General features: G+C 52.0%; 1 protein-coding gene across 2 annotated transcripts in view; it reads left to right on the top strand.

Annotated features, from left to right (window-relative positions):
- Window positions 1–374: 374 nt before the first annotated feature.
- Window positions 375–27978, top strand: part of LRFN5 (leucine rich repeat and fibronectin type III domain containing 5) — a 73638-nt gene continuing 46034 nt past the window's right edge. The window contains exon 1 of one of the 2 annotated variants that reach the window (XM_067463171.1): window positions 375–557. The gene's annotated coding sequence lies outside the window, so the exon portion shown is untranslated. The remainder of the gene's footprint in view (window positions 558–27978) is intronic. The other variant, XM_067463172.1, reaches the window with a different exon arrangement.

Raw genomic sequence — 27978 nt, 5'->3', positions numbered from 1 at the left:
GAGAGAGAATCCCAGCCGCCCTCCTTCCCTTCCCTTCCCTTCCCTTCCCTGCTTCCTTCCTTCCTGCCTTCCTTTCCGGGGAAGAAGAAGAAGCGGCGGCAAGGTCACCCTCGGCGGCGGCGGCGGCGCCTCCTCCTCCTCCCTCCCTCCCCTTCCCCCCCCGCCCCCCCCGCCTTCTGCTGCTGCTGCTTCTGGATGGGGGGCGGCGGCGGGGCGGCGGCGCGGAGGCGGCGGAGAAGGCATCCCCCCAACTCCCACCCCCTCCATCGCTTGGGGAGCGGAGCCGGAGCCGCCGGGCCGCCCCCCCTCCTCTTCCTCCGCGCCCCCCGGCGCCTTCTCGCCCCCCGCCGCCTTCGCCGCCCGGCGCCCCTAGGATGCGGCTGGGGCCCCCGCGCTCACGGGCCGCTGTGAGGAGGGGTCGCGCGCCGCCGGGAGAGCCGCCCGGAGAGGACGAGGAGGAGGAGGAGGAGAAGGGAGCCCCCCCGAGCAACGCCCCAGGAAGAAGAGGAGGCCGAGGAGGAGGAGGAGGAGGAGGAAGGCTTCCCCGGAGGAGGCAGGTAAGAGAGAGACCCCTCCCTCCTGCATTGCAGACCCATCCCGCGGGGGGGGGGGGGAAGGGGAGGCGAGGCCTGCTTCAAGGAGGGAGGGAGGGAGGGAGGGAGGGAGAGGCCTTCGCCCCCGCCTTTCTTCTGGGGAGGGGGCTCCCTCTCTCACTCCCTCTTCCCGCCGGAGGACGGGGGGGGGGGGCTCCAAGGCCGCCTTGAGGGGCGACCCCGCGGAGGGTTGGGCTGGGCCGGGAGACCTCCCCCCTCCCTCCCCTCCCCTCCTTAAACTGGACGGAAGGCAGGCCCCGCCCGCAGCACCGGGATGAGGGGGGGGGGAGGGCGGCGACGCGTGCCTGGGTTCCTGCGGGGGGGGGGGTTGTCAAGTGGGAGGATTGCCCCCTCCCCTCCAACTGCTCGCCTCTCACCCCTCGAAGAGAAGGTGTCGGGGAGGGGAGGGGTCTCCTGGGGAGGGGCAGGCCTCTCCTCCTTTGGCGGGGGGGGGGGGGGAGGGGGGGCAGGCACCCCACTCGCTTCACCTCTGAGCACCGCCTTCTCCCCCTCCCCCCTTCATGTTATGGGCCCCTCTTCTTCCTGCCTGCCTGCCTGCCTTGCAGGGCTGTGGGGAAGGTTGGGGAGGGGGTGGGCCCACAGGGTGGGGAGGGGCTGCCTCGCCCCGCCCTCCCTCCCTCCCTTTCCCCATGGCCTTCCTGGAAGACAGGCCTCTCCGGGCGCCCCCTCCCCCCCCTCTGAAGGGGAGGGGCTCCTCCACTCGGCCTGACTTTGGGGGGGGGGCGTCCCTGATGTCTAAGGGAGAGAGTGCTGGGCGTGAGGAGGGGTCTGTGGTGCTCTCCCCCCTTTCCCTCCCCCCTCCCCCCTTCTCCCTCCTCTTCCTTCCCTTTGGTGCCCTTGAGCCTGAAATAGACGCTTCTCTCTCTGGAGCAGAACAGGCGCCCCCCTCCCAAACTGGAAACGGACAACTCGCCCCCCCTTCCCCCCTCCTTTCCCCCCTCCCTCCGGGTGTTTTGGACTTCAACTCCCACCATTCCGCACAGCCGAGGTGCCCCTTCCCGAGGGCATTAGCAATTGTGGGAGTGGGAGTCCAGAACACCCGAAGGGAGGGAGGCAGGGCCCAAGTTGACCCCATGCTGGGGGGGGGGGGAAGAGAGGAAAGAGGTGATGGCAGGAGACCCCCTTCCTTCCCCCCTTTGCAGCCCCCCTCCCCACTGGGGGAAGTGGGCTTTGGATGGAGAGTAAGAAAGACTGCCAAGGGAGAGAGAGGGGGGGGGGCAAAGGACAGCCAAAGAGGCAGCCGGGCCCCCTTTGCAAGGCCCAGTGTAGGGTTGGGGGCTTCACCCTCAGAGAGAGAGAGAAAAAGAGGGAGGTGGGAGGGAGGGCCCAAGTTGTCCCCGTGCCTGGTCCAAACATTTCCAGTGGGGGGGGGGGGGGGGAGGAAAGAGGTGATGGCAGGAGACCCCCTTCCTTCCCCCTTTGCAGCCCCCTCCCTGCTAAACCTGTGCATTTGTTGCTGGGGGAGTGGGCTTTGCATGGAGAGGAAGAAAGGTTGCCAAGGGAGAGAGAGAGGGGGGGGGGGGTCAAAGGACAGCCAAAGAGGAGCCGGGCCCCCTTTGCAAAGCCCAGTGCAGGGTTGGGGGCTGCACCCTCAGAGAGAGAGAGGGAGAGGGAGGTGGGAGGAGGAAGTGGCCCAGGACCTGATTGGAGGGGGTCAGAGAGCGCCTGCCCTTTGGCCCCAGCTCAGAGGGGCAGTGGGGGGGGGGGCACGCCAGTGAATACATTGCCAGTTGGGCCTCCTTTTGGGACCATCCCTGGAAAGCAGTCCTCTTGGGGGACCCTCACCTGGCACAGAGTCATGGAATAAGAGAGTTGGGGGGGACCCCTCGGGCCATCTAGTCTGACCCCATTCTACTGTGCAGGAAAAGCACCATCAAAGTGCCCCTGACAGATGGCCAGCCAGCCTCTGTTTGAAAGCTTTCAAGGAAGCAGTTGTGCCTTAATGTTTGGTAGATGGCTTCCCAAGCGATTGACACATACAACACGGGATCCCTCACCCCTGAACGCCCTTGTAGTGGCTGTGGGGGTGGGCAGAGGGACTTGTGCCCCTGCTCTGCTGCCCTCCACCTCAGGGGAAGCAGACCCCCCCCTTGAGCAGGGAGGCCCTGGAGGGAGGAGCAGAGCCAAGGACCGGATTGGGGCCCGGCTCCTGGGTTGGCCTTTGGGCCCCCTTCCTCTCTCATTATGGATTCTGCGGGGCCTTCTCCCCTGTGGCCCCTTCTGGGATGCCCACTTGGGAGGTGAATAACAGATCCAAAGAACGAAGCCTCCTGCTTGAGAAGTTTGGATGGCCATCTGTTGGGGCTGCTTTGGATGTGCTTTGCAGTGGGTCACTGGAGATAGCCCCCCACTCCTGGGGCACTGGAGGTGTAGGAAGGGGAGAGGAAAGCCCCCCCCCCCAAAAGAAGTGGCCCTGGGGTCTTCCAAGGAGCTGCCCCTCCCCCTCGACAAGACCTGGGCTGGCCAACATTGTTGCTGTTGTTCATGGGGCTTTTGTGTCAAATGGGGGTCTCAGGGCGACCTCTCAGGCGAGGAACCGAGTGGAGGCTGGGGGCAGGAAGACCCCCCCCCCCCCGCCTGGGAAGCAAGATCAACGCTTGTAGAGCTTTGTAGTTGCTGCCGCAGAGGAGGCCCTGCACTCAGGCCCATCGCTGGTGGATCGCTTGAGGAGCTTCTTCAAGGGGTTTGTTTTCAGGGTGTCTGGGCTTTGAGAGGGGAAAGGGGGAGGCAGGGGCCCTTGGGGGCCACACCAGCACCTATTGGCCGACACTGCAATGCCTTTAAGGTGGGGGCCTTGTGTGGATTCTCAATCTCATGCTAGTCACTCAAGGGCTGCATTTTGTGCTACTTGGGCTTCTGTTTGGCAATGGACGGCGTTGCAGCCTTGGAGTCATCTTCTCTGGAGGTTCCTAATGGCTATCTGTCGGGAGGGCTTGTGTTGGTCTTCCTGCTGGGCCAAAGTGGGTTGGGCAGGACGGCCTTGCAGTGGTGGTCCAGGGGCTGTGGGTGGGTTGCCTGGCATCCCCCCCCCCCCCCCCTCGGTCTCTTTCCATCGTGAATGGCGAGGAAGAGACATTTTGGAGATCTTGACCCATCGATCTCTTTCCATCATGAATGGTGAGGAACAGGCATTTTGGAGATCTGCAGGGGTGCCTCTTGACCCAGGGCTGGGGGCTTCTGGAGGGATGAGAAGGTTAAAAGGGCACGGAAGAGTAAACAGACTGATGCGCTCATGACTCCGCTGACAATCCCCGTGCAGTTGCTCTGAAGGTGGGGAGGGGTCCTCTCTTTACACCATTCACTTGATCTCAGATTGGCATTTGGAGTGTGGCCCCCCCACTGGACGGGAACTGGGACCGGGCCCCTTCCTCCCCAAAAGAGAAGACGGAAGCCACTGCCCGAGTTACTGTTGTGTAACGGTGTTGCTCAAACCTCCCTCGTGACTGAACGGTCATGCCTAAAAGATGCAGTAAAATAGTCAAAGTCTGTTGTACCTGCTTGCGTTATATTACAGACGTGGTATTCAGAGGACTGACATGTGTGTCCGTTCTGTGTTGGAGATGCCGTGTTTCACAGCCTCGTCTGGAGAGCACCGGCCTGCATTTGCAAGTGGCATTGCATGGAAATCCTCAGGTTGCTTTGGGGTGAAAGAGGTTGTCTTGGAGTCATAGACTATTCAAGATGGAGGTTCAGGTTGGCCAGGTTTGGGACCCGCCTACATTCGTGACCGCATCTCTGTATATGAACCCACGCGATCTCTTTGATCATCTGGAGGGGCCCTGCTCATGCTCCCACCTGCATCACAAGCATGATTGGTGGGGACGAGGGAGAGGGCCTTCTCGGTGGTGGCCCCTCGACTCTGGAACTCACTCCCTAAGGACATCAGGCATGCCCCAACCTTGGCAGTCTTTAGGAGGAGCTTGAAGACGTGGTTGTTCCAGTGTGCCTTCCCGGAATAAGGATCCCAAAGCACTTCGTCCTCCAAAGCACTTTATATTCCTTTAGGTCTGCTCGTATGTTCCCACAAACCGCCACATCATTTTCGCCCATGTCCAGCATTATTTTTTAATCTTTTAAATTTTAATTACATTTGGCCTACCGTAGATTTTAAAGTGTGTTGTCCTGAACGTGAGGAAGAACCTCCTGACTGTGAGAGCCGTTCAGCAGTGGAACTCTCTGCCCCGGAGGGAGTGTGGTGGAGGCTCCTTCTTTGGAGGCTTTTAAACAGGGGCTGGATGGCCATCTGTCAGGGGTGATTTGAATGCAATATTCCTGCTTCTTAGCAGAATGGGGTTGGACTGGATGGTGGCCCAGGAGGTCTCTTCCCACTCTTTGATTCTATGATTCTATGATTCTATTGATAATGCTTATGCATTGTTTTACTGTTTTGTTGTTTTTTAAATTGCTTGCATTGTTATTGTTATTGCTCGTATTGTCGTATTTTGGGCTCGGCCTCATGTAAGCCGCACCGAGTCCCCTGCAGAGATGGTAGTAAAGGTTCTTGTGGGTTTTTTCGGGCCATAGGGCCATGTTCTAGAGGCATTTCTCCTGACGTTTCGCCTGCATCTATGGCAAGCATCCTCAGAGGTAGTGAGGTGAGGATGCTTGCCATAGATGCAGGCGAAACGTCAGGAGAAATGCCTCTAGAACATGGCCTTATAGCCCGAAAAAACCCACAAGAACCTAGTGATTCCAGCCATGAAAGCCTTCGACGATGGTAATAAAGTTTAAAGTTTGTCCCCTGACATGAAGTCCAGTCATGTCTGACTCTGGGGTGTGGTGCTCATCTCCATTTCTAAGCCGAAGAGCCGGCGTCGTCCATAGACACCTCCAAGGTCATGTGGCTGGCATGACTGCATGGAGCGCCGTTACCTTCCCACCGGAGCAGTACCTATTGATCTACTCACATTTGCATGTTTTCGAACTGCTAGGTTGGCAGAAGCTAGGGCTGACAGCGGAAGCTCACGCCGCTCCCCAGAATCGTACCTGCGACCTTTTGGTCAACAAGCTCAGCAGTTCAGCGCTTTAACCCACTGCGCCACTGGGGGTTCCGCGGAGATGGTAGTGGGGCAGGCATGTAGCCGGGGGGGGGGGGGGGGGGGCTCGGGGGGCTTCAGCCCCCCCACGAAATTTTCATGGTGGTTCGCGAAAAGGCCTTATTGGTGCATTATTTAAACTGTTATGTTTATTAATAACATGATCTGATCACCATACTCAATATATCCCATATGCATGGAGGGGAGGGTATTGGGGTAAGGATACAAAAGGTTTGCTAGGCTAGACCCTCATTCACTCAAACTCAGCCCCCCCCCCCCCGAAACTCAGCCCCCCCTGAAACCCCCCCCTGAAAAAAAATTCAGCCCCCCCCCCCCCCGAAATGAAATCCTGGCTACGGGCCTGTAGTGGGGTATAAATAAAGTATTATTATTATTATTATTATTATTATTATTATTATATGCAGAATTATAGAATGATAGAATCATAGAGTTGGAAGAGGGCCACCTAGTCTGACCCCCTGCCACGCAGGAAAAGCACCCTCAAAGTGCAATCAATGTAGTCCACACCCATTTGGAGACACAGGAAGAAAGCCCTGGAGCTGGCCTTGCTGGGTTTCATCCCTGGACTGCACAAGTCTCTTGTGTCATCAAGTTTCCAGACCTCAATGAGTAAACAGAGTAGAGATAGGATCAAGTTGAGGGATTCCTTTCCCCACTTCACTGTGAGGGAACTTCATAGAATCCTAGAATCAAAGAGTTGGAAGAGACCTCCTGGGCCATCTAGTCCAACCCCCTGCCAGGAAGAAGGAATATTGCATTCAAATCACCCCTGACAGATGGCCATCCAGCTTCCTTTTTTTATTATTTATTTATTTCACATATTTCTACCCCGCCCTTCTCAACCCCCGAGGGGGGACTCAGGGCGGCTTACAAAAGGCACAATTCGATACAGATAAACATATATAACAGCAATTAAAACAATCATAACAGTTAAAAACAATCAATTATACTCACAATCAATAAAAAATCAATCTCATGCTCAACGTTCGCCAACTCAGAGTCCATGAATTCGTTCCACCTTGTCCATTCCTGTCTGTCGTCGTTGTCCTTTATTTATCTGCCAGATTACCCAAACGCCTGGTCCCAAATCCACATTTTTAGTTTCCTTCTAAAGGAAAGGAGGGATGTCGATGATCTAATTTCCCCGGGGAGAGAATTCCACAGGTGAGGGGCCACCACCGAGAAGGCCCTGCTCCTCGTCCCCACCAGCCTCACTTGTGATAGAGAGCAGGGCCTCCCCAGAAGATCTTAAACTCGAGGTGGGACGTAGAGGGAGATGCGTTCAGACAGATACGCTGGGCCGGAACCGTATAGGGTTTTGTAGGTCAAAACCAGCACTTTGAATTGTGCTCGGAACTGGAGCTGACCTAACAGCTTGGTCTGGGGAGGGAGGTTGACCATAGAGTAGCACTGGGGGCTCTAGACCTTCCAAGAGATATCATATTAATAATCAGACCCATGAGTAATTAAATCTGCAGAACTTGAACCCCCCAAATGTGGACGGTATTAGAAACACCCCTGCGAGGGAGGTATGTTTGAGAAGCAGCGGGTGGTCAACCCTGCTATAAATAGTCTTATTTAGGGTGCATCTACACCAGTGTTTCTCAACCTGGGGGTTGGGACCCCTGTGGGGGTCACAAGGGGGTGTCACAGGGGTCTCCAAAGGCCATCAGAAAACACAATATTTTCTGTTGGTCGTGGGGGTTCTGTGTGGGAAGTTTGGTTCAATTCCATCATTGGTGGAGTTCAGAATGCTCTTTGATTGTTGGTGAACTATAAATCCCAGCAACTACAACTTCCAAATGTCAAAGTCTATTTCAAACTCCACCAGTGATCACACTTGAGCATGTTGAGTATTCGTGCCAAGTTTGGTCCAGATCCATCATTGTTTGTGTCCACAGTGCTCTCTGGATGTAGGTGAACTACAACTCCAAAACTCAAATTCAGTGCCCACCAGACAAGGTATTTTCTGTTGTTCATGGGAGTTCTGTGTGCCAAGATTGGTTCAATTTCATTGTTGATGGAGTTCAGGATGCTCTTTGATTGTAGGTGAACTATAAACCCCAGTAACTACAACTCCCAAATGACATAATCAACCCCCATCCCCAACCAGATCAGTGTTCAAATTTGGGCGTATTGGGTATTTGTGCCCAATTTGGTCCGGTGAATTAGAATCATAGAATCATAGAATCAAAGAGTTGGAAGAGACTTCCTGGGCCATCCAGTCCAACCCCATTCTGCCAAGAAGCAGGAATATTGCATTCAAATCACCCCTGACAAATGGCCATCCAGCCTCTGCTTAAGAGTTTCCAAAGAAGGAGCCTCCACCACACTCCCTCCGGGGCAGAGAGTTCCACTGCTGAACGGCTCTCACAGTCAGGAAGTTCTTCCTCATGTTCAGATGGAATCTCCTCTCTTGTAGTTTGAAGCCATGGCTCCATTGCGTCCTAGTCTCCAGGGAAGCAGAAAGGAAGCTTGCTCCCTCCTCTCCCTGTGGCTTCCTCTCACATATTTATACATGGTTATCATGTCTCCTCTCAGCCTTCTCTTCTTCAGGCTAAACATGCCCAGCTCCTTAAGCCGCTCCTCATAGGGCTTGTTCTCCAGACCCTTTATCATTTTAGTCGCCCTCCTCTGGACACATTCCAGCTTGTCAATCTCTCTCTTGAATTGTGGTGCCCAGAATTGGACACAGTATTCCAGATGTAGTCTAACCAAAGCAGAATAGAGCATGGGGAGCATGACTTCCCTGGATGTAGAAGAATTAAAATACCTCCTGCATATCAGATATTTACATTACGATTCATAACAGGAGCAGAATTACAGTTATGAAGTAGCAGCGAAAATAATGTTCTGGTTGGAAGTCACTACAATATGAGGAACTGGATTAAGAGGTCACAGGATTAGGAAGGTCAAGAAACATTGATCTACATTGTAGAATTAATGTGATTTGACACCACTTGAACTGCCATGGCTCAATGTTTTGGAATTCTAGGAGCTGTAGTTTGATGAGGCACCAGCACTCTTTGGTAGAGAAGGCTAGAGTGTCCTGCCTCTGTGGAGACACCAGCATTGATCTCCAGAGTCCAGCACAGAAATGACATTCCCGTTTTACATCCATCTTAATATCTTGCAACACATTTCATTTTTTCACTTCCACCTTATGGTTGGATATAACTCAGGTTTGCAGGAAGAGGGCAAGCCAGAAGCCTGAGGTCCGTTCATAGGCCTGCCTTTCCCCATGGGCTCTTCTAATTTGCCTTTCAAAGAACCCCATGGAGAAGGGGTCTCCCAGGGGCCATCTAGTCCAACCCTCAAGTTAATACAGAAAATCTCGTTGTCCAAGAAGTTCCTTCTAAAATTCAGTCAAAAGCCACACTTCTGTAACTCGAGGGATGTCCCCCCAGAGCCTTTTCTTCCCTGAACGGCACAAGCTCAGCTCGGCCAGCTTTTCCTCACAAGCCTTGTCCTCCATCCCTCGTCTTGTCCTTCTTGCCCTCCTCTGAATCTGCTCCAACCTGTCTCTGTCCTTCTTGTCATTAGGAATGCTAATGACAAGTACTGAACACAAGACTCCAAATGAAGGCTCACCAGCACAGAATACAAAGGGCTTCTTGGACACCGTGGTTCTACTCGTGCAAACTAGAGTTGCATCCACTTCCTTTGCTACAGCATCACCCTATTGGCTGAAGTTCAGTTTGGGATCAAGAATCATCCCAAGGTCCTCCTGCTGAGATAGGCACCCCCACCCCGGATATGTGGATTCATTTTTGTGTGGCTTAAAGGGAGGATTTTGCATTTCATAGCATCTCAATGGGAAGGGATCATGTCCAGCCCTCTGCTATGTGTGTCTCTACTGAATTTGACCCATCCTCTAGCTTCATCGACGTTCTCCAGTGTGTTCTCTCCTCCTCCCAGTTTGGTGTCATCTGCAAACTTTGGTTGAAACCTTGAGCTGGGCTAGATCTCCCCTCCTGGGGGGCTCCTCCCTTCCAGCCTTTGAGGATGGTCCTTCCAGCACGCTTTCCCCAATCAATTACGGGTCCATGTGATGGTCTCTCCTTCCACTCCACATTCAATCACTTTGCTAATCAAAATGTCACGGGGGCTTTATCAAACGCTTTGCTGAAATCCAGATAAATTCCACCGGCGGCCCTTCCACCATCTTCTGAGATTGCGGCCTGATTAAGGAAAGAGAGCGAGGAGATTAATCTGGCAGGATTTGCTCACGACTGGCCCGGGGTGGCTCCTCCTGATCAATCCCGCATTGTCTTAGAGATGTTTGCAGGCAGATTCCGGTGTAATCCCTTCTCATATTTTTCCTGGCCTTGAGCCTTGGTTTCCAGGATGCTCACTCTTGCACTTTTGGAAGAGCAGGGCAGCGTTCGCCTTTCTCTGCTCCGCGGATGGCGAGTGGCTCAGAGAGTACGGCATCAAGCCCTTTGGGTGCACGTCCTCTGGCCTCCTTGAGTCCAGGCTGACAGCCTCCTTCCTGTCAATCTTCATCTGCCATCTGGATGGATCCCTTCCAAGGCCTCTCCCACCAAAGGGAAGCACACAATCCTTGGTTTGTGGAAAAAACTGGAGCGAAATAGGTATTGATCCCATCTGCCTTTTCCTTGTGGCCAGTTGTTAGTGGGTTGAGTCTGCCCTGTTGCTGTGTAAGGAAGGCTCTTCCCTTTTCTCTCCTGGATTGTCTACTCTCAACAATTCTGCTCCTTGGCTTGGGTCACGTCTTCAATAGGGAGGAGGGAGGGAGCTTCCTTTCTGCCTCCCTGAAGACTAGGACGCGGAACAATGGCTTCAAACTACAAGAGAGGAGATTCCATCTGAACATGAAGAAGAACTTCCTGACTGTGAGAGCTGTTCAGCAGTGGAACTCTCTGCCTTCCCCGGAGTGTGGTGGAGGCTCCTTCTTTGGAGGCTTTTAAACAGAGGATGGATGCAATTTTCCTGCTTCTTGGCAGAATGGGGTTGGACTGGATGGCCCATGAGGTCTCTTCCAACTCTAGGATTCTATGAGTCAAGAGAGGAGATTCCATCTGAACATGAGGAAGAGCTTCCTGACTGTGAGAGCCGTTCAGCAGTTGAACTCTCTGCCCCGGAGGGAGTGTGGTGGAGGCTCCTTCTTTGGAATCTTTTAAACAGAGGCTGGATGGCCATCTGTCAGGGGTGATTTGAATGCAATATTCCTGCTTCTTGGCAGAATGGGGTTGGACTGGGTGATGTCCCAGGAGGTCTCTTCCAACTCTTTGATTCTAGGATTCTATGAGTCCCATTCACTTTTCCAGGAGATCTTCTCATTTTTTTTGAAAATTTCATAGAATCCAAGAGTTGGAAGGGAACCCCAGAGATCACCCAGTCCCACCCCCTTCTGCCAGGAAGGAACACACAATCCAACTCCCCCTAATAGACATCCAGCCTCTGTTTAATACTCTCCAGAGAAGGTGAAGCACATTCCTCTGTCAAATAGCTCTTGTCATCAGGAAGGACTTCCTCATGTTCAGGTGAAACCTTCTTTCCTGCAATTTGTGGATAGGCGCCACTGTCTCCAAGCCAGCAGAAGCCAAACCTGCCCCACTCTCAATGGGCCTTCCTTTCAGACATTGAGCCCTGGCTCTCGTGTCCCCATGTGTGCCTGCCTGTGTGTTGGTGTGTTCCTCAGCCTCCATCTTATGCTACACCTCAGAGCTCTCTTCTTCTTCCCTGGCTGCCTTTTCACCTTTTCACCAGAAGTGGGCAACAGTTGGGCTTTGGGCCCGCATTGGCCTCCTTTGCATATTTTGGGCCCATCAAGGATTGGCAGCAGCTGTATTGCTGCCAATCCTTTGGGTTGTTCTGGGTCAGATTCTGGGTCACAGACCTGGCCTCTTTCTGTTGCCAAAAAGGCCTCCTCTGGGTCAAAAATGACATCTCTGTCTAATGAGACAACTCCCCTCCAATCCCAGCAGGTATTTGGGTGAGGTGTACTTTCCAGAAGCTTCATGCACACAGTTATGGAGAATCTGGGTGATCTCCTGCACATGTGCACACATGCATGTTTCCATGTTTCTAGGCTGCATCAGTAGGAGTCTAGCTTCCAGATTGAGGAAAGTCGGTAGTCCCGCTCTCTTCTGCTTTGCTCAGACCTCCTTACCTGGAATAATAGTGTTGTGCCCAGTTCTGGGCAAAAGCAGCTCAAGAAGGAGATGGACGAGAGGGAAGGTGTCCAGAGAAGGGCCACCAAAAGGGTCAAAGGTCTGGAAGCCAAGAATCCTCTGAGGTGAGGCTGAGAGAAGAGAGGATGTTTAGCTCGGAGAAGAGAAGGCTGGGAGGAGGAGGGGCCTTGTGTCAAGATCTGAAAAGATGCCACATTAAAAGGGGTGTGTGTGTGCGCGTGCTGCAGAACCTAGGACACAATGCAGCAGTGGGTTCAAGCTGCAGGGAAAGAGATGCCATTTACATGTTTGGAAGAACTTTGTGAGAGATAGGGGAATATGTTGCTCTATAGTCTGGTGGAGTTTCCATCTGAACATGAGGACTGTGGGAGTTGTTCAGCAGTGGAACTCTCTGCCCTGGAGTGTGGAGGAGGCTCCTTCTTTGGAAGCTTTAAAACAGAGGCTGGATGGCCATCTGTCAGGGGTGCTTTGAATGCAATATTCCTGCTTCTTGGCAGAATGGCTGTGGAACGCCCTTCCCTTGGACATTAGATCAGCCCCTTCGTTAATGGTGTTTCGAAGAAAACTAAAAACCTGGCTGTTTGAACAGGCATTCGGATAAACAGTGCAATTGTACACGATGAATATAGGATACGGAATTATGGATGACGAATTGGATCATGATTCTAGTTATGAGACGCTACTGTGTTGGTATTGATGTGTTATTACCCTGTATATTATGTTGTTTAATGGTCTTAAATTTTGTATGCCTGTTGGACTGACTTTTTGCTCTTGTTGTGAACCACGTTGAGTCACCTACGGGCTGAGAAACTGTGGTATACAAGCAAAGTAAATAAATAAATAAATGGGGTTGGACTGGATGATGGCCCAGGAGGTCTCTTCCAACTCTAGGATTCCATGATTCTATGATTCCTCTGGAGGATTTGAAGCAGAGGCTAGATGGGCCTTTGCCAGGAGAGCTTTGACTGTGCATCCCTACCTGGCAGAAATGGAATTGGGTTGGATAATCATAATCATTTAGGCCACATCATGAGAGGAAAGGAAAGATTAGAGAAGACAATGATGCTGGGGAAAGTGGAAGGCAAAAGGAAGAGGGGCCGACTAAGGGCAAGGTGGATGCATGGCATCCTTGAAGGGACTGGAATGACCTTGAAGGAGCTGGGGGTGGTGACGGCTGACAGGGAGCTCTGGCGTGGGCTGGTCTATGAGGTCACAAAGAGTCGGAAATGACTGAACGAATGAACAACAACAACAATAATCATAATCATAATAATAAAAATGTGTTTAGGACCTGCCCTCTCTCCCAGAAGGGACTCAGGGCAGTTTCCAAAAAAATAACACAGGCGGCAAACATTCAGTGCCCCAAAGTAATGGCCCTGGAGTCTCTGCCAGGTATGAGGTGGTATGATTCTCTCATGAGGGCTGAGACGATGGAGAAAGGAGCACCCTTCTAGATGGCCTTTGGGGTCCGCTTCCAACTCTGGGATTCTCTGATTCTGATCACACACACTCTTCCTTCCCTGCCGGCTGTGGCTCTGATCTCTCAGGGGTCCTGCCATCTGGCCTTGGACCCCCTTTGGGACCCCCTTTTTTTAGCAAAGTGATGGTGAGGCTGGCTGGCCCCTTCCTAGAGAGGCTGAATCAGAGGGTGGTGGTGGGGGGAGCTGTTCTGGGGATGAAGAGGCGGATGGGGTTCCTCGGGCAGTTCCCTCCCTCGGTGCCCCCCCTGGCCTCAGAGACCCCTTTTGGCCCGGCCCCCTTGCGCCCCCCCAAATGCGTCCAGGCCGTGCGCGTGCCCGTGGCATGTCCTTCCTGGCCCTGCAGCCTCAGAGAGGGAGGAGCGGCATCACGTCCGCACACGCCTTCCCCTTTCTGTTTTCTGGTGTGTTTAAAGCATGTTTTATTGATGGTCTTAATGTTTTTGGCGATAGGCTCCTTGCAATCCATTCTTCATCCCCGAAGCAATCTTCCTGCGCAATCTCTGCCTCTCTCCTTCTTACGGAGACCTGGCTGGCGGGAGGGGGCCAAGCGGCAGGATCAGCGGCAGGGGAGCCAACGCGGCCGGAGCCGGAGCAAGCGGCACTCTGCCCATGCTCAGGGGGCAGCGGTGGCCGTGTGGGGAGTGGATGGTGCAGATCTGGTCTGGAGATCTGGTCTTTGTTGAAAGGGGGCCTCAGAAGGGGGCCCATTAGCTGTTTCACAAAGGCTTGGGGAGCCTGGCTGTTTTCACAACTGAGAGTCAATGAATGAACATCCGAGCAGCAATAAAAAGTAACGGACTCACACTAGATGATTGTGAGCTGATCCTCAACACCTGGAAGGATTGAGTCAAGTGTGGAAAGAGAATGCGGCAAGCAAAGGCAAAGGCAAGCAGAGAAGCGTTAAGGACGAGCAGTCTGGTGGAAGTCAGGGAAGTCAAGGATGAAAAACCGATGTGTTTGGATTGGGTTTTTAGTATGCAGTTTGACACCAAATGTGTTTGTGCGTGAGTGTGCATTTGCATATGTGCTCGAAGCACAGGGGACTGGAGGAGGGGGTCATAGAATCATAGAATCATAGAATCTTAGAGTTGGAAGAGACCTCCTGGGCCATCCAGTCCAACCCCATTCTGCCAAGAAGCAGGAATATGGCATTCAAATCACCCCTGACAGATGGCCATCCAGCCTCTGCTTCAAAGCTTCCAAAGAAGGAGCCTCCACCACACTCTGGGGCAGAGAGTTCCACTGCTGAACGGCTCTCACAGTCAGGAAGTTCTTCCTAATGTTCATATGGAATCTCCTCTCTTGTAGTTTGAAGCCATTGTTCCCTTGCGTCCTAGTCTCCAGGGAAGCAGAAAGGAAGCTTGCTCCCTCCTCCTCCCTGTGGCTTCCTCTCACATATTTATACATGGCCCTCATCATGTCTCCTCTCAGCCTTCTCTTCTTCAGGCTAAACATGCCCAGCTCCTTAAGCCGCTCCTCATAGGGCTTGTTCTCCAGACCCTTGATCATTTTAGTCGCCCTCCTCTGGACACATTCCAGCTTAGAGTCAATATCTCTCTTGAATTGTGGTGCCCAGAATTGGACACAATATTCCAGATGTGGTCTAACCAAAGCAGAATAGAGGGGTAGCATTACTTCCTTAGATCTAGACACTAGGCTCCTCTTGATGCAGGCCAAAATCCCATTGGCTTTTTTTGCCACCACATCACATTCCTGGCTCATGTTCCCCTTCCTCCCCACGAGGACTCCAAGATCTTTTTCACACGTACTGCTCTCGAGCCAGGCATCGTCACCCATTCTGTATCTTTGCATTTCTGCCAAAAAAATGAAATGCAAAGATACAGAATGGGGGACAATGCCTGGCTCGAGAGCAGTACTTTAGCAGAGAACCGCTAAGGATGAGCAGTCTGGTGGAAGTCAGGGAAGTCAGGGAAGAAACACCTATGTGTTTGGATTGGGTTTTTAGTATGTAGTTTGACACCAAATGTCTGAATGAATGAATTGTTTATTGTACTAGCCACAGGCCATGGCATCCATAATATACTAACTTTATAAACACTTTCCAATATAAACCTTAAACGTAACAAGAGTTAAAACTGAAACAAGTTCATTAAAATTGTGAAAGCAGAGACATGACAATGACAGTGTCTGCTTTGTGTCAATCCAAACCGTTTCCATTTCTGACCCCCAGTATGGATTTTGCTGCTTTGGCTCTGATCTGTTGGACTGCGATTGCGAATGTGGCAACCTGACACCAAATGTGTTTGTGTCTGAGTGTGTATTTGCATATGTGCTCGAAGCACAGGGGACTGGAGGAGGGGTCAGCCAAAGAAGAGGTGAGGACCCCCCAACCCCCACCCCCAGAATATGGGGAGATAGGATTTAAGACTTCAGGGCAGGGATCCTCAAACTAAGGCCGGGGCCGGATACGGCCCTCCAAGGTCATTTATCCGGACCTTGCTCAGGGTCAACCTAAGTCTGAACAACAACAACAACAACAACAACAACAACCATCCTATCTCATCAGCCAAAAGCAGGCCCACACTTCCCATTGAAATACTAATAAGTTTATATTTGTCAAAATTGTTCTTCATTTTAATTATTGCATTGTTTTTAAGTGTTTTTTGCACTACAAATAAGATATGTGCAGTGTAAATAGGAATTCATTCACGTTTTTTTCAAATTATAATCTGGCCCTCCAACAGTTTGAGGGACTGCGACCTGGCCCTCTGTTTAGAAAGTTTGAGGACCCCTGCTTTAGGGAGTGGGCGGGGAGGGGTGGGGAGGGCCTGATGTGGATGGAGCAGGGAGCCAGGAGAGGTGGCCGAGGGAGGCGGTTGCCGTGTACACACCCCATCGTGTGTGCACACCTGTGTGCAGTGCTCCCCTTGGCTCAAGCTCCCATTGGTCTGCAGTTCACATCTGCATACAATGGCACTGCACGCAGACAAATTCCCAGAATCGTAGATTAGGAAGAGACCACAATGGCCATCCAACCCAAGCCCTTCCTGCCATAATTCTGCATGTTTTCCAACTGTGCATTTTGTGCTGAACTGCCCAGTCTAAGAGCCTTCCCAGTGCCGGGTCACTGCCATACCTCAGCTCCCCTGGGCCTCTCTGCAGCTGCTCCGGGTTCAAGAGCCCCCCTGCCTGCCCTGGGTCCATGGTGGGCCTCTGCCCTGTCCTCCAACTCGGGTCACTCCCTGAAGTTCCTCACTGGAGCCTTCTGCAACCATTAAAGCTCCCCCACCCTCCTCTCCCCATTAGATGGCTAATTGGTATGCTAATGGAACAATTAGTGAACACCTTGCTTTTCTCACTGATTGGGCCCAGGGCACTTCCAGCAGCATCTCCTCTTGGCCTTTCTGCCCCTTGATCCTCACCTCTCCTTCCCTGGAGCCTGGGGCAGGGAGGGGGAGGGGTTCTCTGTCCAGAAAGAGGCTGACCAATCAGGAGGAGAAAAGGGAGCATGGACTTGTAGGGCTGAAAGGGACCTGCCAAGGCCATCTAGTCCGGTGCCAGGAAACCTGCCTCTGAAGCCCTGAGATGGGTGGCCTGAGGAGGAAGCCAAGAGGAGGAGGCTTCTCTGATGTTCTTCCTAAGCCTTGGCTGGAATCCCCATTTCCTTCATTTGTGAGGTGCTCTGTGTGTGTGGGTGGGAGGTGCCTTGCCTTTGCCATCGCATTGGGATTCTGTGGGGGAGGCCCTCAGATCTCAGGAAGGACGGCCTGAACATTTCCTATGAGGCCCTTCAGGGAGATGGTGGCAGGGTAAACATGAAGTTTTATATTTTGGTTTATTGTTCCTCAACTGCCATCCTGGACACTTGCACACTTAAGGCAGCCATGGCTTCCCTGGTTGAGTCCACACATCTGGAATGGGGTCTTCCTACTGCCTTGTGTCTTACCAAGCATCATTGCTCATTGGAATGAGTCATGCAACAGCCTCAGGTTGGCCATCTGGCCTTCCCAGGAAAGTCTGGGAGTGGTTTTTCTGATCATCCGTGGCATGCATAGACCTCCCCTCCCGCCCCTCATTTCTTCCTATCCACTTTTCTCACCCTCCAGGTTGGACCACTCTGGCTTTAGCATTCACTGATACAGCTTTATACTTCAGGACCATGGCCAGTTCTTCCCTGGCGGCTCTTCCAATTCCTCTTCTTCCTCTGATTCCTTGACTCATTCTGATAATACTAGACTGAGGGCAGGGAAACTTTGGAGTATTTGAGTATATACTCCTGGGAGTGAGAATTTCCCAGAGAAAACAGGAATACTACAATGGTTAGGGACCGGCCTTCTGTGGGCAGAGTCACAGGGAGGAGCCGGCCTCCCCCTCACGTTGCTTCCCTGAACTGAAGGGACTTAGAACAGACGAGGCCAGCCGTTTCAGGTTGCAAACCTAGGAGAAGCTACTAATGGCTTTCACATTTACATATTCATGGAGTATGCCTATGTCCTCAGTAGCTGAAGAGCAGATGACTTGAAAGGAAGGGAGCTCTGTCCTCTCCAAAACCCAGTTGCTCCAAAAGCCTGAAGGAGCTGGAGAATCCTAGAGTTGGAAGAGACCTGGTGGACCATCATCCAGTCCAACCCCATTCTGCCAAGAAGCAGGAATATTGCATTCAAATCACCCCTGACAGATGGCCATCCAGCCTCTGTTTAAAAGCTTCCAAAGAAGGAGCCTCCACCACACTCCAAGGCAGAGAGTTCCACTGCTGAACAGCTCTTTCTCACAGTCAGGAAGTTCTTCCTCATGTTCAGATGGAATCTCCTTTCTTGTAGTTTGAAGCCATTTCTCCATTGTGTCCTAGTCTCCAGGGAAGCAGAAAACAAGCTTGCTCCCCCCTCCATGTGACTTCCCCTCACATATTTATACATGGCTATCATATCTCCTCTCAGATGGTAGGGAAGGAATGCAAAGCTCTGCAAAGTGTGTTTCCTTCATGTTGGGTTCGATGCAGTGTTTCAGGGGTCGGGGCCAGGAGGCCTGCTGGGCCCTCACCCCCTTGGATCAGCCATGGAAACCCCTGGGTGGCCTCAGGCAGAGCACACTCTCTCGACCTCAGGAGGAGGTAAAGGCAGCACACCTTTCTGAGGAAGCTCAGGGGTGGCACAAGTCAGAAATGCCTTGAAGGCACACAATCACATTGCTCAGCTGTAAACCTACTTTTGCTCTTTCTCCCTTCAATTCTTTCAGCAAACATTCCAAGTGTTGGCTGTTTTCTGCTGGCAGGAGGGTGTGTTTGGCCTATTTTGAATTATTGATGGCCCTCCCTCCCGTTCTCAGGCCTCATTCGTCTGTGACTCCTACTGCTGGACGTAGGACATGTTCAGTGTACAAGTTGGACACACATGGGGCCCTCTTTGCTGGTTGGAAACCCCATCTTTGTCTTCTTGTTCTGTCCTGCGTTCAGGCTATGCGTCAGGGCAGTGACGTGTGGCATTGCAATTCCTGTAAGAGCCATCCATGGGGTTTCATGATCTCTACCAAGCCTGGGCAAACTTGGGCCCTCCCTCCCTCCCTCCAGGTGTTTTGGACTCCAACTCCCAGCATTCCTCACAGCCTCAGGCCCTTTCCTTTTCGCCCTCAGCCACTTAAGTGGAAAAGGAAGGGGCTTGAGGCTGTTAGGAATTGTGGGAGTTGGAGTCCAAAACACTTGGAGGGAAGGCCTAAGTCTGCCCTGCCTGATCTACACATTCAAAGGCTTTGCTAGAATGATAACTTGCAGGCTGATTCTCTCCTGAAATTCCTGGGTGAGCTCCATTATGCCGTTGTGTCTATTTGCAAAGTGATCTTTCTTGGGGACGGGAGTGTACGCTGAGCCGTTCTGATCCATCAGCCATTGATTTGTTTTTCATTTGTATTGACAGATGTTAGTTAGAAGGAGAGTGGATTTTGCTCCCGGAGTTTGAAGGGGGGACTCTTTTGGTCTGTGGCCTCTTCCTGGTGACTTTGGGCTCCCTCTGCACACAAACACACATCTGTGGAGAAGGCTTTGCACTCTTGACGTGGGCAGGAGAAAGGGAGGATCCCGTCTTCCGCCTCCAGGCCTTTTCTGAGAAAGCATCTGATGGGGGGAGGGGGAGGGGAGGGGGTGGGGAGCGGCACTGCTATTTTTGCCCGAGAGGGCCGGCCAAGCCTTGATTCATCCGGCCCCCACTCTCCCTCCCGCCCCATGTTCTTATGAAGCAGCCGTCTGAGTCACTCCCACCCCAGCGCTTCGTAGCCTGCCTGGCCCACCACCAGCTCCCAGTTGAGCCCCCCCCCCCCACAATCGTTCATCCCTCCCTCCCGGTTGTTGTGCTGGGACCCCCTTTTCCAAGGAGCCCCAAACCCCCTCCCCTGGGTCTTTTCTGCAGCCAAACTCTGGACGCCAAGGAGATCATTCAACAGATGGACGTGGCCAGATCTTTCTGCTGGGTAGGCCGCAGGGAAAAAGGCAACACACAGAGCTGAGGGTAGTAAGGCCAAACTTTGAGCATATTTTGAGCATGTGCACACAAGCTTTTTTCTCTGAATTCGACATCTATTCCCTGCTGGCATCTCTCTTCTCAGTGTGGTCTCAGCAGTGGTCTTCTCCTTGCGCCTTTTCCCTAGGCTTGGACTCTCATAGAATCCTAGAGTTGGAGGAGACCTCATGGGCCATCATTCAGTCCAACCCCATTCTGCCAAGAAGCAGGAACATTGCATTCAAATCACCCCTGACAGATGGCCACCCAGCCTCTATTTAAAAGCTTCCAAAGGTATCTTTCATAAAGCAATCAATCCCTAGCTAGGCATTTGAGCATGCAAATATGCTGTGCATGCTGTTGGGCCATGTCCGCCCCCCCCCCCCCCATTCATAGAATCTTAGGTTTGGAAGAGACCCCAAGGGCCATCCAGTCCAACCTCATTCAGGAAGACACCATCAAAGAGGATTGCTAGTAGTTTTGAATAACTTCTGCCAGTTCTTTCAATACTTTTGAAGGGAGTCCATCTGTCTCTCAACACTTAAATTCATTTAGATTAGCCAGATGTTCCTGTGCTGCCTCTTTACCAGTTTTGTGTTGCATTTCCCCTTCTGCGTCCCTTGCTACATTCTTCCACAAGCTGACAAAACCCAAAAAGCCCCCTTTTATTGCCTTTGATCTCTTTAACAAGCCTGAGCTCGTTCTGTACTTTCACCTTTTAAGCCTTTCCCTTACGCATGCTTGTTATTCGGTGGAATTCCTCTTTGGTGACTTCTCCCTTTTGCCATTTCTTGAATGCCTGTCTTTTAAATCTTAGCCCAATTGACAGTTCCATAGACCTCAAATCTGGTTTCTTTGGGCACCTCCTGTTATTCCTCCTCATTGGAACTGTTTGAAACTGTGACTCTGATATTTCACTTTTCAGAAACTCCCATCTGCCCCAAACTCTTTTCTCTCTTAATATTCCTCACCGTGGGATCATGTTTCAGTGTTTCTCTGAGTTTTCTGCACTCAGATCTTCTAAAGCCTAGAATGGGTTTCTGACCCTGCTTGACTTCCCCTTTCTGCTCAGTGATTCTTGACCTGGGGGTCCCCAGGTGTTTTGGCCTTCAAGAAATCCCAGAAATTGTAACAGCTGGTAAACTGGCTGGGATTGCTGGGAGTTGTAGGCCAAAACACCTGAGGACCCACAGGTTGAGAGCCACTGCTCTAGTAGAACATGGTCAGACTCACATTAGGAACCCACTACATCCACCCCGTTTACCAGTCCGTCCCTGTTAGTTAGGATCAGGTCTAGCATAGCTGATCCCCTGGTTCCTCTCTGACCTTCTGGACCATGGAATTGTCTGCAAAGTCAAAGAGAAATGTGTTGGACCTGGTATTCGTGGCAGGGTTTGGCATAGGGAGAACTTCCTGTCTGCAAAAGCTGTTCAATTTGTGATGTGGACAGGCTCCAAGGAGGGTGGAGTGTCCTTCCTCCTCTGGAGGTTTTTAAGCATCTGTTGGGAGTGCTTGGACTGTGTCTTCCTGCCTGACCAAAGGGGGTTGGACTTGATAGCCTTTGAAGCAAGTCCCCTCCAAATCTATGATGCTGCTTTTGATCCTCAATGCAATGTTTCCCAATGCTTTTTGTACTCGTCCTGCGTTGAACGAGATGCTTTCGATAATGAGTTTTCCTAAACTCCATAATGTTCCTTCTATTTGGAGAGGTTGTCAATTGTACAGTTCAAAAAAATTCTGCTGAAGAATCTCCCTTTCGCCAAATCTCTGAAAGCCCCCTCCCTCACCCTCTGCCTCTTTGGAAACCTTTTTAGCAGCAGCACCGGCATTGGGATGACGACCGAGAAGGGCTGGAGAAAGGCCCACTTTCACTGTTGAGTTGCTACTTGGTTTGTCTAGTAGACACTGCTGTGAGGTTCGAGGTGAGAAAGAGCCATAGTCTCCTCCCCCAGGTCCACATTCATGGTGTGCCTCTCCCTCTAAGACAGTGGGCTGGAGTGTGACCAGTACGCCGATGACACTCAGCTGGTGCTGAAGAGGGAAGGTCGACCCGACTCTGTACCTGATTGTTTCCATCCGTGCTTCGAGGCCGTGACTGGATGGCTGCGTGCCAGCAGGTTGAGGGTGAATCCAGCAAAGACGGAGATCCTATGACTAGGTCAACCGGGCAGTGGGGACATCCATCTGCCCACCCTGGATGGCGAGGCACTACGCCCGTCCTCGTTGGTCAAGAGCCTGGGAGTCCTTTTGGACCCTCTGCTGAGGAGGGAGGCCCAGGTCTCTCTCTGCCGTGAGCAGAACCGCCTTCTTTCTTTCACCTGCGGCAGTCTAGATGGCTGGCCCCCTCCCTGTCCAGGGATGACCTGGCTACGGTGATCCAGACCACGGTCATCTCAAGACTGGACTACTGTAACGCCCTCTACACTGGCCTTCCTCTGTCAGTGATCCGGAAGCTCAAGTTGGTACAAAACGCAGCTGCTCGGCTTCTTGCGGGAATTCCGATGAGATGCCACATGACCCCAATCTTCCTGCAGCTGCATTGGTTACCCATTGAGCACCGGAACACTTTCAAAGGGATGGTACTCACCTTGAAGGCCTTGCATGGTCTGGGGCCGATGTATCTGAGAGACCGCCTCCTCACCCCCTCCCAACCCCAGAGGTCCCTCCATTCTGAGGACCAAGATCTATTGGAAGTCCCCTGTGTCAAGACCTTGCGCCTAACAGCAACCAGGCGCAGAGCCTTCACAGCAGTGGCACCATCACTCTGGAACACTCTGCCACCTGAAGCTCGTGCCTTGCGGGACTTATCAGCTTTCTGCAGGGCATGGAAGACATACCTGTTTCGACAGGCCTTTGATCTTTGATATTGCTGTTTTTAAATTGTGTTTGATTTTAGCCTGTTCTTGTAAGCTGCTTCGAGCCCCAGGGGAGTGGCCGCATAGAAGTTCGAATAATAAATAAATAAATAAATAAATAAGGTGAAGCTGCTGCCAGAGTCCTTTCTGGGCCTTTGGAAAGAGCAAAAGGGGAAGAAAGGAGAGGGAAGGCACGCCATGCCCAGCCTGGGGAAAGAGCAGGGTCTTCTCAGGCTGGCCACCAAAACGGAAGCCATGGGGAAAGTGGAGACTGGCCAGACCCCAAAGCGTCCCTGGCTGCCTTTGGAAGAAGCCCTTTCCTGACATTATTTATTTTGTGTACTTCTACCCCGCCCTTCTCAACCCCTAGCTAGGGGGGACTCAGGGCGGCTTACAAAAGGCACAATTCGATGCCGACAACAAACAATACAATACAATACAATGCAATAAAAATGTATCAAAAGCAGTTATAAAACAGTTAAAACAACCAAATTATATAGTACAATCACTAAAAACCAATCTCATGTTCAGTGTTCACCAACTCAGAATCCATAAATTCATTCCACATTGTCAATACTGGTCGTCGTCCTTTGTCTATCTGCCAGATTACCCAAAGGCCTGGTCCCATATCCATGTTTTTAGTTTTCTTCTGAAAGAGAGGAGGGATGTTGATGTTCCATAGGTGAGGGGCCACCACCGAGAAGGCCCTGCTCCTTGTCCCCACCAATCACACTTGTGATAGAGGTGGGACTGAGAGCCCCCCCCCCCAGAAGATCTTAAACTCCGAGGCGGGATGTAGAAGGAGATGCGTTCGGACAGGTACGCTGGGCCAGAACCGTATAGGGTTTTGTAGGACATGGTCCTGGCCCTTGCACCCTCTCCTGCCTGTTGCGAGTGTGGAGCCACCAATTCCCTGAAACGAGTCAGAGCCGCTGTTCTATTTTTGTGGCTCAGAGATTGCCTCCTCCTCGGGTGCCAAATTCCCCGTTGAAGCATCCCTGCCCCGACTTGGCCGGATCCTGTACGCACTGATGCCTCTTGGGAGAAAGGCCAGATTCCCATCACTGGGAGCCAGGGCTGGGAGAGGAAGGCGTGCGGCTGGGGGTGTGTGTGGCATGCCCACGCACACGCATGTTGTCTCCCCGCCCTGTTCTACTTCTGCCAGCGCTTCCTCCTCGTGAGCAGGACCATCTGCCTGCTGCCTCATGGCCAGGTTGGGCGAAGGGAGGGAGGGGAGGGGAGGGGAGGGGAGGGAGGGGAGGGGGGGAGGGGAGGGCTCCTCTTGGACCCAGAGCTCAGCTGCTGACTCAGAAGGGAGGCTTGGAGTGATGCATCCTGGGAGGGAAGTGAGCATGGAGCGGGGTGCGTGCAGGCAGGCATGTGTGTTGCGCTTGCATGTGCAGGGAGCCCGGGTGCCTGCATCCCAGCTCCTGAGCAAGGCTCACCCCCCGCCCACACCCCCCCACACCCCATTTGAAGGTCCTGCAGTTTCGAGTCCATGGGTTCCTGGGCCACCTCTCCTCCAGAGCAGCAGAAGACCAGTCTCTCCAGCCCTTTCAAGGTGGCTCGGCCGCGCTCCCGTCCATCCTCCTCTTCCTCCAGCTGAGCATTCCCAAAAGGGCTTCTGCAGCCCTCCAAGAGGGAGGGTCCAGCCCTCTTTGGGGCAGCCCCTTCCTTTCTTGGAGTGTCCCCTTTCCTGCCGTTTAATAAATAACATAATTAGCACTTTCGTTCTTGTGGGTTTTTTCGGACTGTATGGCCATGTTCTAGAGGCATTTCTCCTGACATTTCGCCTGCATCTATGGCAAGCATCTTCAGAGGTGAGGACCTCACTACCTCTGAGGATGCTTGCCATAGATGCAGGCGAAATGTCAGGAGAAATGCCTCTAGAACATGGCCATATAGCCCGAAAAAACCCACAAGAACTGAGTGATTCCGGCCATGAAAGCCTTCGACAATACATTAATTAGCACATTTGTATTCCGCCCTTCTCACCCCGAAGGGGACTCAGGGCGGGTCAAGGTACATATACGGGGCAAACATTCAAGGCCGCTTTGTGTAGACAATACACAGACGGACACAACAGAAGGAGGGGGGTTGTTTCGACTCAGTGTCCAGCTGTTTTTGGTACCATGGAAGGTTGGGCTGGAGTCCAGGGGGTGCTGTTGCTGTATCCTCGTATGATGAAGAGCCGCCAGGACTTTCTCCTTCCTTTTGGTCACCCAGCCTTTTCTGATCTTCTTTCTTTATGGCGTTGAAAAACACCTCCCCTGCTTTTAGTGGTACCTAATTTCTCTAATTACAGCTAAAGCTGTTTTCAAATTGCTTAGGTAAACAATGAGCTAGGCTGACAGTTGGCAGTTCATGCCAACCCAGGGCTTTGAATTTGCAACCTTTCAGTTGATAGGTCTTATTATTGCTGGTATTTATTTTATTTATTGTGTCATTATCAACCAGACAATTGTATTACATTTTAAACAAATTTTTAACAAACAGACAAAACAACGTTTGCAAGCTTGGTAGTTGATTAAATGTCCTTTGACCAGTATCTGGTCCCTTGGAGTGCCTCTGGTGTTGCCGCAAGGAGGTCCTCCCTTGTGCCTCATGTGGCAGGGCTCAGGGTGCATTGCAGCAGGTGGTCAGTGGTTTGCTTTTCTCCACATTCACATGTTGTGGATTCGCATGTGCTCTGCATCTCGTGGTGCCAGAGCGCAGTCTGTTCAGCGCCTTCCAAGTCGCCCAGTCTTCTGTGTGCCCAGGGGGGAGTCTCTCATTTGGTTTCAGCCATTGGTTGAGGTTCTGGGTTTGAGCCTGCCACTTTTGGACTCTTGCTTGCTGGGATGTTCCAGTGAGTGTCTCTGTAAATCTTAGAAAACTTTTTCTTGATTTGAGTCATTGATGTGCTGGCTGATACCCAAACAGGGGATGAGCTGGAGATGTCTCTGCCTTGGTCCTTTCACTATTGGCTGCTACTTCCTGGCGAATGTCAGGTGGTGCAATACCGGCTAAGCAGTGTAATTTCTCCAGTGGTGTGGGGTGCAGACACCCCGTGATAATGCAGCATGTCTCATTCAGAGCCACATCCTCTGTTTTAGTGTGGTGAGATGTGTTCCACACTGGGCATGCGTACTCAGCAGCAGAGGAGCATAGCGCAAGGGCAGATGCCTTCACTGTGTCTCCAGAAGCAACCAGAAGTGACTTGCAGCATCATTGCTGGTGATTTACCAGCTGTGCGAAACCTCCGGCCCTTTGAATCCATCCGAAACCCAGCTCCCCCAGCCTTCCCCATGGCAATCCTCCAGGCACTCAGAGATGCCTCCATCCTTGTGCCAGCACTGCTTCACCTGCCCTTCTGCAGCCCAAGTACCCCCAGACTCCCTATGGCTTGCTTCCCAGGCCTTTGGACCACTCTGTCCACCCTCCTCTGGACACCCTCCACTTTGCCAACATCCCCAAACTGGACATGGGGTTCCTCCAGGTGAGCTCTGAGCCAAGCAGGCTGGGGGACCCAGGGCCAAGGCCCCTCCAGGTGCCATTCCTTTGCTCTCCTGAGAGAGATGCCCTTGCTCAGGCAGCAGATTATGGGGAGGAGGAGGAGGAGGAGGAGGAGGCAGCACTAGAGTAATGGATTCAGATGGAAGGAAAAACGATTCCTCTTAAACATTAGACAGAACTTCCAGACGGTAAGAACGGTGCTAGAGCCGAATCTGCTGCTTCCTGGGAAGTCTAGTGGAATCCCCTTCTCTGGAAGCTTTTAAGGAGAGGCTGGATGGCCATCTGTTGGGAGGGCTTGGATAGTGTGTTCCTGCACGGCATACGGGGATTGGATTGGATGGCCTTTGGGAGCCCTTGAAACTCTAGGATCCTCCCCCCCCCCCCCACAGTGCTTCCCTTATTGCTGGGGAAGGGCCAACTGGGTCTCTCTTCATCTTGGGAAGAGGGTGGAAGGCGAGGGGAGACCTTAGAAAAGGGAGGCTGAGAGGGCCATGGCAGCCATGCCGAAATGTTTGGAAGGATGCCGTGTGAAGAGGGGAGGCTTGTCCCTTTCTGCTCCAGGGACACAAGGGAGCCATGGATTCAGGCTTCAGGAACAAGGATTTGGAAGAACTGGGTTGCTGTGAGTTTTTCAGGCTGTCTGGCCATGTTCCAGTAGTATTCCCTCCTGGCGTTTCGCCTGCATCTGTGGCAAGCCTCCTCAGAAGTCTGTTGGAAATGAGGCAAGTGGAGTGTAGATATCTATGGAATGTCCTTGGGTGAGAGAAAGAACCTTGATCTGTTTTGAAGCAAGTGTGAATGTGGCAATTAGCCAGCTTGATTAGCACTGAGTAGCCTTGCAGCTGCAAAGCCTGGCTGTTTTTGCCCGGGAGCATCCTTTGTTTGGGCACTTGATTGGCACTGGGTTGTTTGCGGTCTGGAGTTCTCTTGTTTTTGAGTGGTGTTCTTTAGTTACTGTCTTGATTCTGGTGAAATGTATTTTTTAAATTATGCTTATTATGTTTTAATCTTTAACGTATGTTTAACTGATGTGCCGTGTTTTCAGGCAACATGGAGGTGTGATTGTATATTTAATTTATTTATTTAAAACATTGACATTTCGCCCTTCTCACCCCGAAGGTGACACAGGGCGGAGCACAGCATATAGAATCATAGAATCAAAGAGTTGGAAGAGACCTCATGGGCCATCCAGTCCAACCCCTTGCCATATATATGGCAAACATTCAATCCTGAGACAAGAATTCATATACGCATACATAAACATTAAAAACATTTATCTCAATATTAAAATATACCCTTTAAAAGCCACTATTTGTAAGCTGCTCTGATACACCTCGGGGTAGAGAAAGGTGGGATATAAATAAGGTAAATAGGCAAATAATAATAAATAGTAACCAGATTGTGTTTGTTTTCATGGTTTCCTCCTTTTTGTTGAAATTGTCCACCTGCTTCATGTGGATATCAGTGGCTTCTCTGTGTAGCCTGACATGGTGGTTGTGAGAGTTTCTGTCTTCTCCAACAATAATATTCTCTGCCCAGGTGGGTTCTTCAGGTGCTCTGCTCTGGCCAGATTAGCCTCTTGTGTTCGTGTTTGGGCAACGCTGCTGCTGTGTTTGGTGGTGCGCTAGTAAGAACTTCCCAATGGCCAGAGTGGTTGAACAGAGGAATCCACTTCCTCCAGGGAGTCATAGAATCCTAGAATCAAAGAGTTGGAAGAGACCTCCTGGGCCATCATCCAGTCCAACCCCATTCTGCCAAGAAGCAGGAATATTGCATTCAAAGCACCCCTGACAGATGGCCATCCAGCCTTTGTTTAAAAGCTTCCAAAGAAGGAGCCTCCACCACACTCCCTCCGGGGCAGAGAGTTCC

This window comes from Anolis sagrei, chromosome 1 (genome assembly GCF_037176765.1).
Source record: "Anolis sagrei isolate rAnoSag1 chromosome 1, rAnoSag1.mat, whole genome shotgun sequence".
Taxonomy (NCBI): domain Eukaryota; kingdom Metazoa; phylum Chordata; class Lepidosauria; order Squamata; family Dactyloidae; genus Anolis; species Anolis sagrei.
This window is presented reverse-complemented; position numbering and strand designations above follow the sequence as displayed.